Source organism: Eurosta solidaginis, chromosome 3 (genome assembly GCF_040869045.1).
Source record: "Eurosta solidaginis isolate ZX-2024a chromosome 3, ASM4086904v1, whole genome shotgun sequence".
NCBI lineage: Eukaryota > Metazoa > Arthropoda > Insecta > Diptera > Tephritidae > Eurosta > Eurosta solidaginis.
In genome coordinates this window covers 268,608,308-268,622,055 of record NC_090321.1, presented here as the reverse complement: position 1 = coordinate 268,622,055, position 13,748 = coordinate 268,608,308, and the positions used below count along the sequence as shown (strand labels likewise).

Sequence of the window (13,748 nt, the reverse complement as noted above, 5' to 3'; positions counted from 1 at the left end):
GGGTGTCACTGCTTACTTTGTAAGCCCTCGACTTATTTGACCCCTTGAGTCTGTGATATTGGTGAAGGCCAGTATACGTAAAGTTATAATGTGTAAAAATTATGAAAAATAATTTCTCGAAGGGTCGTGGGACCCCCACCCCTCTTTCCATGTTCGAAAAAAATTTCGCTAGTAGACTACTGTCTGTGTCCCAAATTTCATCAAAATCCGTGTAGCCATTCTGGCGTGATTCAGTCGCAAAGACGAAAAAATATAATAATTAAATTATAACTGTTCCTAGGGGGCGGGGACCACGCCCCTTTTGAAAAATATATAGCTAGTAGATCCTTCTAGACTATTGGCTATATGTGTGCAAAATTTCATCCAAATCGGTCCAGCCGTTCTTGCGTTATTGAGTCACAAAGACAAACGTCTGGACAAACATCCAAACATCCAAACATCTAAACATCCAAACATCTTAACATCCAAACTTTCCCATTTATAATATATATTAGATTAGATTAGATATTAGATTAGATTAGATATTAGATATTAGATTAGATAGATATTAGATGTAGATTGGAAATAGTGAGCATGCACTAATACTTGTAAAACCCGCACATGCGCATAACGAAGGTGACGCTCAACTAGTGGAACAGAGAACTACTAGATGATGTTAAGGCACAAATCATACATATATACCATGTAGAAAATCCAATGATGCAAGCTATCGCACAACCAGGATGAATGCTATGTCAAACTAGTCTTCATCTGTACCTTTTTTTTGTTCTTTTTTTTTTTACAAGAAACTGGTAGATTTTTTTTGCTGTTTTCGAGGTATAGTAGATTTCGATCATATAAAAACAGTCCCAAACCGGATCGGATTACCAAGAACCATCTCTGTCCTTATTTAAGGTGAAATAGCCTAGCTGCGCCAGAGCAAGATGGCGAAATACCCAATAGGGAAAAGTACCCAGTTCGAACCCTAAGAGGAGAATATGGGAAAATATAAAATTTTAGCTTTGGTTTTTTGCTATTCAACGATCGACAGTTACGTAGATGATTTATTTAGGGTTTACGCAATTTCAATCATTTTTTTTTTGAACCAGTACGAATTTATGCTGGTACATTCCTGTTTTTTTTGTTGTTCAGCAAATTTGGATAGCGTGATTTATAACGTTACTAGCCTTTACCCGCGGCCCCGTCCGCAAGGAGAAAATGAAATATGTGGGCTATTCACGTTAGCCTACTTATAAAGTTATCTGTTTAAAATTTTTTTTCTGTCTAATGCATTTTATTTTTGTAATTGAGTAAAAAAAAGAACTTTATTAGCTGATAACCTGATAGGATCCCAAAATGATAACGAAATTATCCAGAAAAAGCCACGAAAAGACCCCGACGCTATCGCGGACGGATCCCGAAAACCATCCAGAAACGCCCCGGAAGTGTTTCCAAAAGTTCCCGAAGTAGTCCCAAAAAAACCCGAAATGACAACGACACGATTCTAGACTTATCCAGATAACCACACAGAAATGATGCCTGAAGGGTACCAAATTGATCCCGAAATAGTCCCGAAAAAGTTCCGAAATTACCCTGACGGGCTCCCGGACGGATCTCAGAAACCATCCAGAAAATATCCAGGAAGGGTCCCTAAATTATCCCGACTAACTCCAGAAAAAGTTCCGAAATGGCTCCGAGGGGATCCACGATGGATCGCGAAAACCATACAGAAATGATTCCGGAAGGATTCCAAAATGATCCCGAAATAGTCCGGAATTGACCCAGATGGGATCCCGCACAGATCCAGAAATGATCCCGGAAGGGTGCAAAAACTATCCCGGAAAAGTAACAAAAAATCCCGAAATGGCTCCTACGGCATCCCGGACGGATCCAGAAATGATCTCGGAAGGGTCCCCAAATGATCCCAAAATGGTCCCGAAATGACCCTGATGGATCCGGCAAACCATCAAGAAATTATGCCGAAAGGGTCCCAAAATGATCCCGAAATAATACAGAAAAAGTCATGAAACGACCCCTAGAGGATCCCCAAATGATCCCGTATTAGCCCCGAAAAGGTCCCGAAATAACCCCGACGGGATCCCGGACAAATCCCGAAAACCATCCAGAAATGATGCCGGAAGGAATCCCAAATGATTCCGTAAAAGTTCCGCATTGATTCCGACGGGATCCCGAACGGATACCGAAAATCATCCAGAAGTGACGCCGGAAAGGTCCTCAAATGATCACCTAATAGTCCCGAAATGACCCTTAAGGGGTCATGGACGGATCCCATAAACAATCCAGAAATGATCCAGATATATTCCCGAAGAAGTCCCGAAATGACCCTGACGGGATCTCGAACGCACCCCTAAATGACCCTGACGGGATCCCGGACAGATCCCGAAATCCATCTAATGATCCCGAAAAAGTCCCGCAATGATTCCGAGGGGATCCTGATCGGATACCGATAACCATCCAGAAGTGATGCCGGAAAGGTCCTCAAATGATCACCTAATACCAAAATGACCCTGACGGCATCCCGGACTGATCTCAAAATCCATCCAGAAATGATCTTGGGAAGGTCCCAAAATTATCCCGAAATAGTCTCGGAAAAGTTCAGAAATTACGATGACGGGTTCCCGGACGAATCCTGAAAGCCATCTCTAAATGATCCCGAAAAAGTCCCGAAATGACCCTGACTGGACCCCGAAAGTATCCCGAAAACTATCCAGAAATGATGCCGGAAATGTCCTCAAATGATCACCTAATAGTTCCGAAAAGACCCTGACGGGATCCCGAACGGATCCCGACAACTATCTAGAAATGATGCCGAAAGGGCCCGCAAATGATCCCGTATTAGTCGAGAAAAAGTCCCGAAATGAACCCGACGGGATGCCGGACGAATCCCAAAAACCAGCCAGAAATGATGCCGGAAGGGACACCAAATGATCCCGAAAAAGTCCCGCAATAATTCCGACGGGATCCTGAGCGGATACCGAAAACCATCCAGAAGTGATGCCGAAAAGGTCCTCAAATGATCACCTAATAGTCCCAAAATGACCCTGACGGCATCCCGGACAGATCCCGAAATCCATCCAGAAATGATCTTGGGAGGGTCCCAAAATTATCCCGAAATAGTCTGGGAAAAGTCCAGAAATTACCCTGACGGATACCGGACGAATCCTGAAAACCAATCTTAAATGATGCCGAAAAAGTCCCGATATGACCCTGATGGGACCCGGAAAGGATCCCGAAAACTAACCAGAAATGATGCCGGAAAGGTCCTCAAATGATCTCCCAATAGTTCCGAAAAGACCCTGACGGGATCCCGAACGGATCCCGACAACTATCCAGAAATGATACCGAAAGGGCCCGCAAATGATCCCGTATTAGTCGAGAAAAAGTCCCGAAATGACCCCGACGGGATGCCGGACGAATCCCAAAAACCATCCAGAAATGATTTTGGAAGGGACCCCAATGATCCCGAAAAAGTCTCGCAATTATTCCGACGGGAATCTGAACGGATACCGAAAACCATCCAGAAGTGATGCCGGAACGGTCCTCAAATGCTCACCTAATAGTCCCAAAATGACCCTGAGGGCATCCCGGACAAATCCCGAAATCCATCCAGAAATGATCTTGGGAAGGTCCCAAAATGATCCCGAAATAATCTCGGAAAAGTCCAGAAATTACCGTGACGGGTTCCCGGACGAATCCGGAAAGCCATCCTTAAATGATCCCGAAAAAGCCCCGAAATGACCCTGACGGGATCCCGAACGGATCCCGACAACTATATAGAAATGATGCCGAAAGGGCCCGCAAATGATCCCGTATTAGTCGAGAAAAAGTCCCGAAATGACCCCGACGGGATCCCGGCCAAATCCCAAAAACCATCCAGAAATGATGCCGGTAGGTATCCCAAATGAACCCGAAATAATCCCGAAGTGACCTCGTCGGCATCCCGGACGGATACCGAAAATTATCCAGAAATGATGCCGGAAAGGTCCACAAATGATCCCCTAATAGTCCCGAAATTACCCTGATGGGATCCCGGACGGATCCCGAAAACCATCCAGAAATGATGCCGGAAGAGCCCCCAAATGATCCCGAAAAAGTCCCCAAATGACCCCGACGACATGCCGGACGGATCCCGAAAACCATCCAGAAATGATGCCGGAAGAGCCCCCAAATGATCCCGAAAAAGTCCCCAAATGACCCCGACGAGATCCCGCACGGATCCCGAAAACCATCCAGAAATGATGCCGGAAGAGCCCCAAATGATCCCGAAAAAGTCCCCAAATGACCCCGACATACTCCAGAAAAGGTTCCGAAATGGCTCCGAGGGAGAAATGATTCCGGAAGGATCCCAAAATGATACCGAAATAGTCCGGAAATGACCCAGATGGGATCCCGCACAGATCCAGAAATGATCCCGGAAGGGTCCAAAAACTATCCCGGAAAAGTAACAAAAAATTCCGAAATGGCTCCTACGGCATCCCGGACGGATCCAGAAATGATCTCGGAAGGGTCCCCAAATGATCCCAAGATGGTCCCCAAATGACCCTGATGGATCCGGCAAACCATCAAGAAATTATGCCGGAAGGGTCCCCAAATGATCCCGAAATAAAACAGAAAAAGTCACGAAACGACCCCTAGAGGATCCCCAAATGATCCCGTATTAGCCCCAAAAAAGTCCCAAAATGACCCTGACAGGATCCCGAAAGGATTCCGAAAACAATACAGAAATGATGCCGGAAAGGTCCTCAAATGATCCCCTAATAGTCCCGAAATGACCGTGACGGGATCCCGACAACTATCCAGAAATGATGCCGAAAGGGTCCGCAAATGATCCCGTATTAGTCGAAAAAAAGTCCCGAAAGGACCACGACGGGATCCCGGACGAATCCCAAAAACCATCCAGAAATGATGCCGGTAGGTATCCCAAATGATCGCGAAATAGTCCCGAAATGACCTCGTCGGCATCCCGGACGGATCCCGAAAATTATGCAGAAATGATGCCGGAAAGGTTCCCAAATGATCCCCTAATAGTCCCGAAATTACCCTAATGGGATCCCGGACGGATCCCGAAAACCATCCAGAAATGATGCCGAAAGGGTTCCCAAATGATCCCGTATTAGTCGCGAAAAAGTCCCGAAATGACCCGGACGGATCCCGAAAACCATCCAGAAATGATGCCGAAAGGGTTCCCAAATGATCCCGTATTAGTCGCGAAAAAGTCCCGAAATGACCCCGACGGGATCCCGGACGGATCCCGAAAACCATCCAGAAATGATGCCGGATGAGCCCCAAAATGATCCCGAAAAAGTCCCCAAATGACCCCGACGAGATCCCGGACGGATCCCGAAAACCATCCAGAAATGATGCCGGAAGAGCCCCCAAATAATCCCGAAAAAGTCCCCAAATGACCCCGACGATATCCCGGACGGATCACGAAAACCATCAAGAAATTATGCCGGAAGAGCCCTCAAATGATCCCGAAAAAGTCCCCATATGACCCCGACGAGATCCCGCACGGATCCCGAAAACCATCCAGAAATGATGCCGGAAGGGTCCCCAAATGATCGCGAAATAGTCCCAAAATGATTCCGGAATAGTCCCGAAAATGTTCCAAAATAACCCCGACGGGATCCCGGACGGATCCCGTAAACTATACAGAAATGATCCTGGAAGGGTCCCAAAATGATCCCGAAATAGTCCCGAAAAAGTCCCGAAATTACCCCGGCGTAATCCCGGACCGATCCCGAAAACCATCCAGAAATGATCCCGGAAGGGTCTCGATATGACCCTTACGGGATTACAAATAAGGTGAAGCTAATTATAAAACCATGTTAATAAGGCAGCAGGCGCATTGGAGCGAATAAAAAGTTAGATAGAAACATACAGGTAAAGCTAATAAAAGCTGCTAATAAAAACAATTGATGGAGGGCGGATGGCGGGAGTAGAGGAGAGGACCACTGATCGTTCCTCCAAAATTGCCTAGATCTCGTTCTGTATGTACCAGATACCAAAAACTATTGATTTAGGAGAAAATTTAGATTGAGTTATAACAATTTATGGATTTTACACCAGAGGGGAGATAAAGGGGGGCGGGCGGAGGGTGTCACTGCTTACTTTGTAAGCCCTCGACTTATTTGACCCCTTGAGTCTGTGATATTGGTGAAGCCCAGTATACGTAAAGTTATAATGTGTAAAAATTATGAAAAATAATTTCTCGAAGGGTCGTGGGACCCCCACCCCTCTTTCCATGGTCGAAAAAAATTTCTCTAATAGACTACTGTCTGTGTCCCAAATTTCATCAAAATCCGTGTAGCCATTCTGGCGTGATTCAGTCGCAAAGACGAAAAAATATAATAATTAAATTATAACTGTTCCTAGGGGGCGGGGACCACGCCCCTTTTGAAAAATATATAGCTAGTAGATCCTTCTAGACTATTGGCTATATGTGTGCAAAATTTCATCCAAATCGGTCCAGCCGTTCTTGCGTTATTGAGTCACAAAGACAAACGTCTGGACAAACATCCAAACATCCAAACATCCAAACATCCAAACATCTAAACATCCAAACATCCAAACATCCAAACTTTCCCATTTATAATATATATTAGATTTCTCATCTCTCGATACGAGTAAGGAAGTCATTGTCTGATCTGACTGTACAAAGGTATATCAAGAAGAAAAGAAAACAAGTAAGGAAGGCTAAGTTCGGGTGTAACCGAACATAACATACTCAGTTGAGAGATATGGAGACAAAATAAGGAAAATCAATCTGGGGTAACCCTGGAATGTGGTTGTATAACATGTGTATCAAATGAAAGGTATTAAAGAGTATTTTAAGAGAGAGTAGGCCATAGTTCTATGGATGAACGCCATTTAGGGATATCGCCATAAAGGTAGACCAGGGCTGACTCTAGAATTTGTTTGTACGATATGGGTATCAAATGAAAGGTGTTACTGAGCATTTTAAGAGGGAGTGGGCCTTAGGTCTATCGGTGGACGCCTTTTCGAGATGTCCCCATTAAGGTGGACCAGGGGTGATTCTATAATCTGTTTGTACGATATGGGTATCAAATGAAAGCTGTTAATGAGTATTTTGAAAAGGAGTGATCCTTAGTTCCATAGGGGGTGTTCCACCAGGGGTGTCTGTACGATATGTGCATCAAACGAAAGGTGTTACTGAGCATTTTAAGAGGGAGTGGGCATTAGGTCTATAGGTGGACGCCCTTTCGAGATATCGCCATTAGGGTGGGCCAGGGGTGACTCTAGAATGTTTGTACGATATGGGTATCAAACGAAAGGTGTTACTGAGCATTTTAAGAGGGAGTGGGCATTAGGTCTATAGGTGGACGCCTTTTCAAGATATCGCCATTAGGGTGGGCCAGGGGTGACTCTAGAATGTGTTTGTACGATATGGGTATCAAATGAAAGGTGGTAATGAGTATTTTAAAAGGGAGTAATCCTTAGTTCTATAGGTGGACGCCTTTTCGAGATATCGCCATAAAGCTGGACCAAGGGTGACTCTAGAATGTTTGTACGGTATGGGTATCAAACGAAAGGTGTTACTGAGCATTTTAAGAGGGAGTGGGCATTAGGTCTATAGGTGGACGCCTTTTCGAGATATCGCCATTAGGGTGGGCCAGGGTGACTCTAGAATGTGTTTGTACGATATGGGTATCAAATGAAAGGTGGTAATGAGTATTTTAAAAGGGAGTAATCCTTAGTTCTATAGGTGGACGCCTTTTCGAGATATCGCCATTAGGGTGGGCCAGGTGTGACTCTAGAATGTTTGTACGATATGGGTATCAAACGAAAGGTGTTACTGAGCATTTTAAGAGGGAGTGGGCATTAGGTCTATAGGTGGACGCCTTTTCGAGATATCGCCATTAGGGTGGGACAGGGGTGACTCTAGAATGTTTGTACGATATGGGTATCAAACGAAAGGTGTTACTGAGCATTTTAAGAGGGAGTGGACATTAGGTCTATAGGTGGACGCCTTTTCGAGATATCGCCATTAGGGTGGGCCAGGGGTGACTCTAGAATGTTTGTACGATATGGGTATCAAACGAAAGGTGTTACTGAGCATTTTAAGAGGGAGTGGACATTAGGTCTATAGGTGGACGCCTTTTCGAGATATCGCCATTAGGGTGGGCCAGGGTGACTCTAGAATGTGTTTGTACGATATGGGTATCAAATGAAAGGTGGTAATGAGTATTTTAAAAGGGAGTAATCCTTAGTTCTATAGGTGGACGCCTTTTCGAAATATCGCCATTAGGGTGGGCCAGGTGTGACTCTAGAATGTTTGTACGATATGGGTATCAAACGAAAGCTGTTACTGAGCATTTTAAGAGGGAGTGGGCATTAGGTCTATAGGTGGACGCCTTTTCGAGATATCGCCATTAGGGTGGGCCAGGGGTGACTCTAGAATGTTTGTACGATATGGGTATCAAACGAAAGGTGTTACTGAGCATTTTAAGAGGGAGTGGACACTAGGTCTATAGGTGGACGCCTTTTCGAGATATCGCCATTAGGGTGGGCCAGGGGTGAATCTAGAATGTTTGTACGGTATGGGTATCAAACGAAAGGTGTTACTGAGCATTTTAAGAGGGAGGGGGCATTAGGTCTATAGGTGGACGCCTTTTCGAGATATCGCCATTAGGGTGGGACAGGGGGGACTCTGGTATGTTTTTGTACGATATGGATATCAAATTAAAGGTATTAATGAGGGTTTTAAAAGCGAGTGGCCCTTAGATGTATATGTGAAGGTGTTCTCGCGATATCGACCAAAATGTGGACCAGGTGATCCAGAAAATCATCTGTCGGGTACTGCTAATTTATTTATATATGCAATACCACTAACAGTATTCCTGCCAAGATTCCAAGGGCTGTTGATTTCGCCTTGTAGAACTTTTTCATTTTCTTCTACTTAATATGGTAGGTGTCACACCCATTTTACAAAGGTTTTTCCAAAGTTATATTTTGCGTCAATAAACCAATCCAGTTACCATGTTTCATCCCTTTTTTCGTGTTTGGTATAGAATTATGGCATTTTTTTCATTTTTCGTAATTTTCGATATCGATAAAGTGGGCGTGGTTATGGTCAGATTTCGCCCATTTTTTATACCAAGAAAAAGTGAGCTCAGGTAAGTACGTGGGATAAGTTTAGTAAAGATATATCGGATTTTGCTCAAGTTATTGTGTTAATGGCCGAGCGGAAGGACAGACGGTGGACTGTGTATAAAAACTGGGCGTGGCTTCCACCGATTTCGCCCATTTTCACAGAGAACAGTTACCGTCATAGAATCTATGCTCCTACCAAATTTGAGAAGGATTGGTAAATTTTTGTTCGACTTATGGCAATAAAAGTATTCTAGACAAACTAAATGAAAATGGGCGGAGCCACGCCCATTTTGAAATTTTCTTTTATTTTTGTATTTTGTTGCATCATATCATTACTGGAGTTGAATTTTGACTTAATTTACTTATATACAGTAAAGATATTAAATTTTTTGTTAAAATTTGAATTTAAAAAAATTTTTTTTTAAAAAGTGGGCGTGTTCTTCATCCAATTTTGCTAATTTTTATTTGGCACATATAGAGTAATAGTAGTAACGTTCCTGCCAAATTTCATCATGATATCTTCAACGACTGCCAAATTACAGCTTGCAAAACTTTTAAATTACCTTTTTGTAAAAGTGGGCGGTGCCACGCCCATTGTCCAAAATCTTACTAATTTTCTATTCTGCGTCATAAGTTCAACCCATCTACCAAGTTTCGTCGCTTTATCTGTCTTTTGTAATGAGTTATCGCACTTTTTCGGTTTTTCGAAATTTTCGATATCGAAAAAGTGGGCGTGGTTATAGTCCGATATCGTTCATTTTAAATAGCGATCTGAGATGAGTGCTCAGGAACCTACATACCAAATTTCATCAAGATACCTCAAAACTTACTCAAGTTATCGTGTTAACGGACGGACGGACGGACGGACGGACATGGCTCAATCAAATTTTTTTTCGATCCTGATTATTTTGATATATGGAAGTCTATATCTATCTCGATTCCTTTATATATGTACAACCAACCGTTATCCAATCAAACTTAATATACTCTGTGAGCTCTGCTCAACTGAGTATAAAAAAAAGCAATGTCTAATGGGAAGACCAGGCGATTATGCCGTTTGACCTATACCTAAGGAGAGAAGATATGGAAAACTGGAAAACTCCCGGTAGAAGCAAAGGCTTTGAAGGCGTAGGCCAAAGATTAATAAAATCAGTTTTGATGTAGACATCGGCAAGACCACCAAGGTGGGCGAGAACCACCCGAACACGCGTATGTGCACAAAGTTTTACATTGAATACTCAATACTAATAAACAAAAAAAAACACATTAAATTTCCGAATAGCTGGTAATTATAAGTGCGTTAAAAATCTAAAGGTGAAATCTAAACGATATTTGGAGTTTATTTGAATTTACCAAGAGTTTATGTGGAGACATCGGAATGACCTGGACCCAAACCCGCGTGCGTTGGGACTAAAATCCACGGCTGTTCTAGATAATTTCTAAAGTTAATTGCTTAAAGTTGCTGAAAACATGGGGTAGAATTAAGTTCATTTTATTTCGTGGACGTTTAATTGGTGAATGTGAATAAATGTATAATAAATAATGCTCCAAATAAGCTTTTACAGAGCATTAAGATAATGATTGACAAAATTAATCAGGAGAAAATTTATATAAATAGCCTTAAAAATGACAATTGTGTTGGCTAATCTCAAAGTTTACCAAAATATCTGATAAATTGAAATCAAGTAGTAGCTAATAAAACGCTCTAAAGTGCATTGTGCAATAAAGTGGAATAACTATTAAAGTAGCGAAAAGCTTTCAGAGCGAGTTTCCCAACAGAATAATTTTCAATAGATGAAATACAGAACTGTCTATCAAACTGAAACTCTCCTACAATCCGAATATTCGGCAATTGCTAACAAAAATTTTAATAAATTTAACCCTCTACATATTTTTTCTTAACTTATTGTTCTTATTATGTGGCGAATGGTTTTCATTGTGCAAGAACATACCCTTGATAGCATATCACGTATGGCGCCATAAGAATCGCACTGTTATGACGGGAGCTGAACTTTACGATCCCACAACGATATTAAAAGTAGCAGGCAAACTGCAGTGATCTCGAAGTAGAACTAAACTACAAAGAAATTACCTAAACCAATTAATAAATATTAAAAACTACAACCAACTCTGAGCCAGTTGTAAGCCAGATGAACAAATCGAGCTATTGTGGCCATTTTGAAGTTCTAAACGCAATAAAAAATAGAATCTACTTGCTTGACCCGAGAAGAACGGTGAAAAGTTTGTAGGAGTGATGGAAATTACGGGCACTAAAACCGTGATTCATCAAATGGAAATGTTTAAAGAGGCCAATGTGCCCAACTAACTTTAGAAATGTCAACGAAAAATAAGAAGAGAAAAATCATCACGCAGGTGAAGGAGTAGCTGTAACCTTGGTCCATACTCAGTCGCCGATATTTCTCAACAAACGTCGAGGCGGTCGACTTAACGGATTCCTGGAAATTTATCTCTAGAGTTAAATAAGTTATAAAGATTTTTTTTTTGATCATATGTATTTAATTAGCGAGCTTTGCTCATATTGCTTTATACAATGGTTTTTGTAATTGATATTAGAGAAAAGTTGTAAGTTTACAAACGGCGCCTACATGGTGATCAAAAGGAATATAAACACAAAGGCAACTCTTAGAGACCAATTGTACAGCGAACAACGGGACATTCATATGGCTTAGCAGCTAAAGGCTTGCACTGATATGAATGTTGGAGATTCGAGTTCAACGCTCAGCTCCCGAAAAGCTAGCTGATGAAGAAGCGAAATTCAGAAACATGTCCTAGTAACCATCGCCGTTTGTAAACTTAAAATTTTTCTCTAATATCGATTTTTTTTGTTTCCAAATTTTCTTAGGAAAATTAGCTAGTTAGATTGGTTGCATAAATAAATAAATTAGGGATGTAACTAGTTTCTTGGTCTTTCTTACGATCACTCAGTGATAGTTTCATATTTTAATTATGATAATTTAAAAAGAAAATTTGTGCACCATAAAACAGGGAGTTAAGGTAATAATCTCGTCGATTTAAGTTTGCCGTAATTTTGGTTTAATTATATGGTTTGGAATTCCGACAAAGTTCGCAAACTCGCATTTTCGGTATAAAATTTTAAGAGTTGATCTCGTAGGTAATACCGAAAATGGGCTCGCCTTCTTAAGTTCGTTAATACATTTTTTTTGTATAATTAACACCATTCGATTTACCAGTGATGTCAAATTATGCATTCTAACATGATGCCAGTGTATTTTCAGAAATAATTGTAGCACTAGCAGACAAGTTCGCTAGACATAATACATCGAACTTACAACATTCCAGTCATCGTCGATGAGCTCTCCGTCGCATCGATGGAGATCAAGTAAGTAGAACAAAAATATATACTTCAATTACGTACATATTGTATTTTTTCAGTAGAAACATTTGTCGACGTGTTAGATTTGGAAAATATTTTTCATTTTATTGGTAATTATTAGGTGAAAAATATCCCTTTTGTCTTTACATTTTGAACCGCGATTTGAAATCTAAGTTTGATTGCGTTTGAAGATAATAGCTAACACACTCACAACCTTTTTCCTTACCGAGCAGAAGTTCGTGTCTTTAGTCATTTCGTTTGCATATTTTTCCTTTGGCACAAGTTCGTGTCTTTAGTCGTTACGTTTATTTATTTTACTTCAGCGCAAAAATCGAGTTGATAACTCAAAACAAAGCCCATATATTGAGGGGATTTGCGAATAATGGGATTTCCCAAGTAAGCTTACGAATGTTTGAAATTAATATTTATATAATTAAGTATAAAGCTACTACAATAAACGGACCAAACCATAGAGCGCTCGTATATCAGAATAATAAATACTTATATCGATTAATTAGATGTCTTTTAGTCTTAGGTAGTATGAATTGGCTTGAATAAACTGTAAAAAAAAAAAACAAAAACAAAAAATATCTACAAACTGAGAATACGATGGATTTAATTTTTTTTGGTATATTCTCAAATACAATCTAGCTGATCAAATAGAGTTGGTTATTACCTATTTTTCAAGGTATATTAACAGGATGGTTGGGTAAAGACGAGGAGGGAAAATTCCATCTTTCCAATCCCTTCATCGCTGGTTGCAATGACCCTTCTTGATTCCGCTTTTGTTATAACTTTTTTTGAGATCGCGGGTTCGAATCGAGCTCAAGGCCTAACAATAATTTTTTATCATTATTATTGTTATGATAAATTTTTTCTTAATTGAAAAAATTTTTAAATTAGAATAGAAGAAAGAAAAAAAAAAAAAAAAATTTAGACAACTGCCAAAGCTCGTTGTATAGATCCATTTCGGGAACTGCTAAATTCCTTCATCGGCAACGTTTAGGCGCCGCTGCTATAACCATTCAGCCATCACAGCGATTTTTTGTTTGTCTTCATTAATCCTACTTCTATTCTGGTTCGTGCCAATTGATATTCACAACACTGCGACATCTGTTGCAGAATATAACAACAAAAATTGTTATAACTTTTTTTGTTTCGCTGCTTGAGTTTCGCTGGTTTTTTTTTTGTGTTGTATTTTTATCTCCGTTCATGAGGTAAATAGTGTTAAATACCCTGCATACCGATTTTTGTTTCGTACGAATTTTGCTGTATGTGA

At 41.1% G+C, this 13,748-nt stretch overlaps 1 protein-coding gene across 1 annotated transcript in view; it reads right to left on the bottom strand.

The window, feature by feature from the left end:
- Nucleotides 1–13,748, bottom strand: part of Aldh-III (Aldehyde dehydrogenase type III) — a 659,088-nt gene that overhangs the window by 381,555 nt on the left and 263,785 nt on the right. The gene's annotated exons all lie outside the window — the stretch shown is intronic.